We start from the raw sequence: 7,141 nt of genomic DNA, 5'->3' as shown, positions 1-7,141 counted from the left end.
ACACACACACACACACACACACACACACACACACACACACACACACACTAACCAAAGCTAGTCAGTCACTCAACCAAAAAGCTAAGTAAATTCACAGCAAAGTACTAACACTGAAACGTGTTTGCTTATTTTATTTAAAAAAACCATTTAGCTTTAATTTATATGTGCAACATTTTGCCTACATGCATGTGTTGAACTATGTATTTGTAGTGCCGTTAGAGGCCAGAACAGGGCACCAGAGTCCCTAGAACTGGAGTTACTGAAAGCTATGAGCCTCCATGTAGGTGCTGGAACTGAACAAGAGTCCTGTACAAGAGCAGCAAGTTGTCTTAACCACTGAGCCATCACTCCAGCCCTTAGGTACTTAATAATTTGAAGGGAGTCTTGAAATGTAGAGGAGATAGAGTCCTATTTTATATAAAAAAAAGTCAGGGTTTGAATAAAATTTTCTATGTATCACACTATCATTAAGCAGTATCAGTGTTGAAGCCCTGATCTTGACCTCAATATTGGTGATGTAGTTTCATGACCCACCCCCCTCTTTCAGAGCCTTCCTAAATAAGTACTTTGTATTTGTAAGATAATTTCCTCCAGGACCTGGAGCAAACAAAAAGATCATATGGAATTCCAGGATCATCTCAGCAGACTCTCATGCCCTGTGTTCACACAAGTCTCTGTACGTATTAACACTGGTGTTTTAATATCTTAAACAGCGACTTCAGTGATTCTGAAATCCTTAAAGACTTGTCTGATAGGGTCATCACTGCTGATGAGTTTCCACTCATAGAAAAATCGTATTAGTTTAGTTATTCCAGCTTTTCTTTAATAAATATTTTAATCCATTTATTGTCATGCCCTTTCTAAGTACACATTATAATTTCCTTATCTTTGAACACATCAATTCCTGCACCATTTCAGGATATTTATATTTCCCCTTTTCAAAGTGATAGCACAGAGTTATAAACATCCTACATGTTTGATTACTTACAATTTTGAAATATAAGATGATACATTCTAATTATTGATGAATGTTATTGTAAAATAATCCACATATTCATGCACCATGATTTACATAAATATGTACAATCCTTCTACTCTTCATGTGAGCTCTAGTCTGGGTCAATAGGAAAGATGTTTTCATTTTAATGTGCAACTCTGCAAAATATCTGAGGAGAATAACAAATACTACAAGAGGGAATAGTGATAGTTCTGAAATCATGAATAAAAGGGATCAAAAAGAAATGTGCATTGACACTGTGTCAAAAATGATTTGCTGAAGACAGGAATCTTTGAGTTCAGATATGTTTGAGAAGAAACTACTCAGAGAGAAAAGAACAAAAACAAAAACCAGACAACAGGCAACAGAAACAGTATTTGAGATTGAGATATCCTTTGATTATAATATTGCTTCTAATGTTCCAGGTACTAAAACACCAAAATACCAGTGTGGTAAGAACACACACACACACACACACACACACACACAGAGTTGGAGAGGGAGGAAGCAAAGGGGAAAGGGAGAGAGGGAAGAAAGGAAGATGTATCATAGAGGTTAGAATGAAAAGACAAGTCAGAGAAATTAGAGAGTAAACAGCATGCCAAAGGCATTTGCTGTTGCTGTTACTCAGTCTTGGTAACAGCATGTTCAATTTTAATTGTTTTGTTTTGTTTTGTTTTGTTTTTTTTCAGTTATGAAGCAGTGGACATCATGATACTATTTAAATGGGGACTAAATTACAGAGAAGCAGATCATTGGAGTGGAGAGAGAAGTGTTTGGTTGAAGTATGAGTCCAAGTCCATCATGAGGCTGGCATGAGCCAACTTGGTGCTGTGTAGACAGACATTCATTCAGGTGGATGAGACACATTGGAGAAGTATTATGGAATAGAGATACTTTTGGGAGAGAAGACTGGTAGATTTTTCTAGAGTCAGGTAGAAGTAAATGAGATCATGAAGGGGAGCAAACATATCAATGTGTACACTGAATGAAATGTGAATCACCTATAAACATTTGGAAAAACATTAGAAATCTCTCTCAGCTATTTAGGCAAAAAGTCAAGTATTATTAGCATTGAGACATCTAAACCTGTCCGTCTTGCGTTAATCATGGAATCATGACGAATTTTAGAAAAAATGCCACATAAGTTCTTTTTACACTTCGTAGTCATGTGCAAAGATAATAAGAGTGGATCGAATATGATTTTATTGTCTACCAAACACCCAAAATGATTTTCCCTTGCTCCGGACAACGTGAGCTGAACGTGTTCAGTAAAGTGCCTAGCCCGCACTGATTCCTTCCCTGAATTTCTTTGCAGCCAGATCACCTCAGCAACAAGTAGCGAAAAACACAGAAGCATTGAGAGTAGATAGCTCCCATGATGACCTGCGGCTCCCTGCGGGCCTGGGGAGGAGGATAAGGAGGCTCTGGATCTTTCTGGCAGACATCCAAACCTGACTCAGCTCTCTCCTTAGCAGCAGCAGGTACACTGAAAGCCCAGCTCTGCATCACAGATCTCCAGGCACACTTTATACATACCCAAGCCTCAGTGAAAATGGGTCACTGTGTACCAACTGCACAATGGTTTACTTCTAAAAGGAAATTCTCCTTTGGATTAAAAAAAAAAAAAAAAAAAAGAAAAAGAAAAGAAAAGAAAACTGTGGTTTTAAAATTTTACCATAAAAAAAAAAATTGTCATCAATGGTCAAAACAGTTGGTTTAGCTTCCATTACATCAAACACCACTCTTGCCTGGCGTTTTGTCGTGGGTGAGTTAGTCTAACAATCGTGGTACTCTCATGCATGAAGATCAGATAGAAGTAGCTTTAAAATTATATTTTTAAAAAAGAAATCCGACTTACTTTAAATTGTAAGAATGAAAAGTCTAGTTTAAATGCTTGAAAATGACCAAAACAGAAAGAAAAAGATGTTTTTTTTTTTGTTGTTGTTGTTTTGTTTTCCAGTGCACAGGGAAAGGAACTAGAAAAGAGACTGTTTCTAGGTAGGAAGGACTAGCGCCCCAACACCGACTCATGTTCAGCAACCGAAAATCCCATCATTTGCGTAAAAACATATGCTAATTTGGTCTTTATCTTTTTAAAATTAGCTTTGAAAAAAAAAATCAGAAAACTTCATTCTGGTGAAAATTGTCACTGGATTCAGATAGTTTATGATGGATTTTTTTTTTTTAAAGGCCATGCAAAACTTTTTGCTATGATTAAAAAAGATGGCATTATATTTTGTTGTTGTTTGTTTAATAAATCTTTTAGGATCGCATATATATGAGTGTATATGTGTGTGTGTGTATTGTGTGTGTGTGTGTGTGTGTGTGTGCGCGCGCACAAAGGAAAGAAATTCATTCTAAGAGTTCATGATACTCAGTTGTACTACATACAAAGTTAAAATGAACTAAAACTGAGAAAGGGGGTGGTCCCTTATCTGCATGTGAGGGCTTCTCTGGGATGCGAGGCTTTTCTGATCTTTCCCAGGTAAGTCAGCTAAGCTGGGCTTACGTATTCATCCTTGAACACACAAGCTGTATAGCACACGCGTTTTTATTAGCTAGTCAAGAAGCATGAGCTGGCTTTGGTACTGAGACCCATGTAACACTTCTACTGGAGCAGACAGAGATAAAAGACTATCAAGCATCGCTACCTTTTCTTTGCGTGTTCCTAGAGCCGGTAGGATCAGAAGCCGCAGGGGCGTGGGGGGGGGGCAGCATTCTGGTTGAAATAGTTGGATCTCATTCTGCACGGACCACCCACCCCTTTCAACCCCGCTGTGTTACTGGTGGCGCAATACTTGGTGGCTATATCCGAATTACTGAGAAAATGGACACAGGTGGGTGTGGCAGTTGAATGGAGCACAGGGAAGACCCTTAAGTCCTCTTTCCGCCACACCCGAGGGAGGAGCAAGAGAGGAAAAAAAAAAAAAAAAAAAAAAAAGACTTTCACTGACCTGAGACCTGGCCCCACCGATCATGCCCACCGGTGCGTGCAGCTGAGGAGGGAAATCTTCCTCTCTCCCCAGACTTCTTTCTTGCCTTGCTTCTTTCTTTGAAATCTTGTTGCTCAGAGTGCCCGCAACTACCAGCCACGGATACGCACGCTAGCGCAGCCCAGCCAGAGCACTGGGCAGGATTGGAAATTCAACAGTCGCAACTGGAGCGCCCGCAAGGCCTGCGCGGAGTCTGTTCCTGGGATGCTGGACGAAGCGACCCCGCCCTCTGCAGCCAGCAGCGTCGCTGGGCCTCCTTGACACTCCCTGGGCTCTCGGGTCCCCACCCCTCGCTTCCTCCTCCCAACCCTGCAGAGGATGCAGGGCGGAGACCTAGCGGTTGGGCGCGGTGATGCTGGGGACGCCGCAGCTTCTGGACTGCGCTCTAGATGAAGGGACAGGACGGGGTCGCACAGCCTCCCATCGTCGGCCAGCAGGCTGGGTGGGGTATTGTGCCAGTGTGCACCTATGCGGCAGGCAGCTAAAAGAGCCCTTTCATCACTTCGCCCCTCCTCCCTTTGGTTCCGTCCTTCCCTCCTGTTCAGTGCAATCTACTAATGTTTCCGAGAAGCCACTTTATGTGGCCTGACGGGCCAAGTCAGAAAAAAAAAAAAAATCCTCCAAGGTGGAGAAGTATGGCTGAGGGCTGGAGGCTGGGTAGAGGGTGCAAAGAAGCGTTATCCTAGCCCGAAGTTGAGACCCAGAACTGTTGCTTCCATTAGGCTTGCTATTGGTAGAGCTGGGTGATGGCACTCAAAACCCATTCTCAGACTGTGCCCTTTTCCTGCTCTTTTAAAGCAAAGGCTGTAGTCTTCTAGATAGGCAAAGAATGCATAGATGTTTTTGAAGGTTTCCCGAAAGCTGAAAGCTGTAGAGATTGGTCTAGGTGGGGGGGAGGGGGGAGGAGGAGGGGAGAAGACGCAGTCAAGATTTTCCCAGATTTAGGGCTACTCACTTGGATACACAATCTGCCTCACTGACTGTGAGTTTCGGGTGAGCGTACATGTGTGTGTGTGTGTGTGTGTGTGTTTACACGCGCGTATTAGGACCCAGCTTTCAGAAAGTTCAGGCCAGGCTAGGTGAGCTCCAGTGGGCTCTGTACTGTAGCTTGCTCCCACATCTTCTACTGTGGAAGTGCAGCCTAAGGTCAGTACCCATGGTTTGCAGCCTCAGAACTGTGTGTGACCTGCTGCGTTGCAGGTAAGCGGGACTTGGACCCTGAACCCTTGATAGACAAAAAGGTGCTAGAAATGGTACAAAACCTTTAATTTTTGAGATTGCTCTCTCAAGAATTAGTTCACTTGACAGTAATTCTCAGAACCATGTGCTGGACAAGTCACCTTTTTTTCCTGGTTGATTTCAGATGTAGGAAGAGTTCAACTACAACAGAAACGATAACGTCAACGGTCAACGTCACACTGCTAGTTTTTTTTTTTTTTTTTTTTTTTTTTTTTTTGCAATTCTAATTTTAGAGTAATTTTATGTTCTCAGCAACACTGAGAAGAACGCACAGAGAGTTGTTTGTTTGTTTGTTTTTAAGTATTCTTGTTCCCAGACATGCATAGAATATTTTCATTACCAACATCTTTACCAACATGCTGCATTTACTAAAACTGATGAAGCTACATCACTTAAAAGATCGTTTCTTTATAGCTCTGAAGAGCATTCCACAGACTGGATCTACCATAGTTTATCAAGTCACATTTTTATTGCTCTCCAGCTCTGGCAATTTTGAGTAAAGCATCGATAACTACATAAATTTGTGTGTGTGTGTGTGTGTGTGTGTGTGTGTGTGTGTGTGTGCATAAGATTTCAACTCCTTTCAGGAAATACCATGAATACAATCGTTAATTTGTATTTTGTAAGAAGATGGCAAACTGTTCCAATGAGGCCATATCTTTCGTATTCCCACCACCCATCCCTGTGAGTCCCTGCCAACGTCTCTGCTCCTGTTGGTGGTGCCAGTGTTCCAGATTTCAGCTGCGTCTCATTCATACTGTGGAAAACAGAGATATTATTTGATTTGCATATCCTCAGTCATGGTACAGCTTTCCCTTTTCTTATGCTTACCTATCATTACCATATACACCCATTCATAAGTCAGGTTGATTTGTTCTTGTGTTTTAAGAGTTCTCTGTGCATTGGAGCTAATGTTCCCTTATGAGACATGCCTTTTTCAAGCATTCAGTCTGCAGGGCTGTATTATTCTTTCTAACCCTGACTTCTGCAGAGTAGAAAGCTTAATATAAATGAGATCTAAATGACCAATTCCTTCTTCCATCGTATTCTTTTTTGGGGGGTTACCTATTTCTTTCTCAGTTTTCTATTTCAAGCATCTATTAAAAGCACAAACCCAGCCTGGTGTGGTGGTACACACCTGTAAGCCCAGCACTTGGTAGGCAGAGGCAGGTGGATCTCTGTGAGCTTGAGGCCAGCCTGGTCTACAAATTGAGTTCTAGGACAGCCAAGACTGTTACACAGAGAAACCTCTGTCTTGAAAAAAAAAAAAAAAGACCACACACTCTTCCCAGGGTACAACAGCTCTCTAAGAGTTCTCATGGAGGCACAATGAGTATAACTCATAATTTGTCTTAATTTTTTTAATCTTTCCACTCTTTACATTAATCGCAATCATTTACTTTATTTATTTTTTGTTTTTCAAACATTCTGTAATGCATTGCTATTAGACTATACTGTATGATTCTTACTTTTTCTTGTTAGCCGTACAGATTCTTGTCTGTTTAAACATACAGACCATCTCCTCGAATATTATTTGGAACATTACAGTGTGTGCTGAGGATCCACCCCGTACTAAGTGCCGGTGCCACATGCTGACACTGTGGAGACCACTTTAGAAAAAGTTGGGGTTAAATTTGAGTTATGAAAGGCAAAGAATACCCGACTCATCAACCAATGACCACTAACTTTCTAAGAATTATAAAAACCGATCTTCTGTGATTCTGTTAGAAAAATAGGAGATATTAATGTGAATAAATTAATGGCTATCATGCATACATACTGCCATATGAAAAAAGGGGGGAATGAAATTGTACAAGGCCACAGAGGAAGACAATGCAACCAGTCCTGATGAAACCTGATAGGCTAGGGTCAGAGGGAAGGGGAGGAGGACCTCCCTTATAGGTGGTCT

At 41.3% G+C, this 7,141-nt stretch overlaps 1 protein-coding gene across 1 annotated transcript in view; it reads right to left on the bottom strand.

Moving 5' to 3' along the window:
• The window catches only part of Scn9a (sodium voltage-gated channel alpha subunit 9), a 163,576-nt gene extending 159,335 nt beyond the window's left edge, over positions 1-4,241 (bottom strand). The window contains exon 1 of the mRNA XM_055600182.1: positions 3,955-4,241. The gene's annotated coding sequence lies outside the window, so the exon portion shown is untranslated. The remainder of the gene's footprint in view (positions 1-3,954) is intronic.
• Positions 4,242-7,141: the final 2,900 nt, after the last annotated feature.

Source organism: Psammomys obesus, unplaced genomic scaffold (genome assembly GCF_907164565.1).
Source record: "Psammomys obesus unplaced genomic scaffold, mPsaObe1.curated_primary_1811, whole genome shotgun sequence".
In the NCBI taxonomy this organism is placed as follows: Eukaryota; Metazoa; Chordata; class Mammalia; order Rodentia; family Muridae; genus Psammomys; species Psammomys obesus.
The sequence above is the reverse complement of the archived record's forward strand: the minus strand, read 5'-3'. Positions and strand labels throughout refer to the sequence as shown.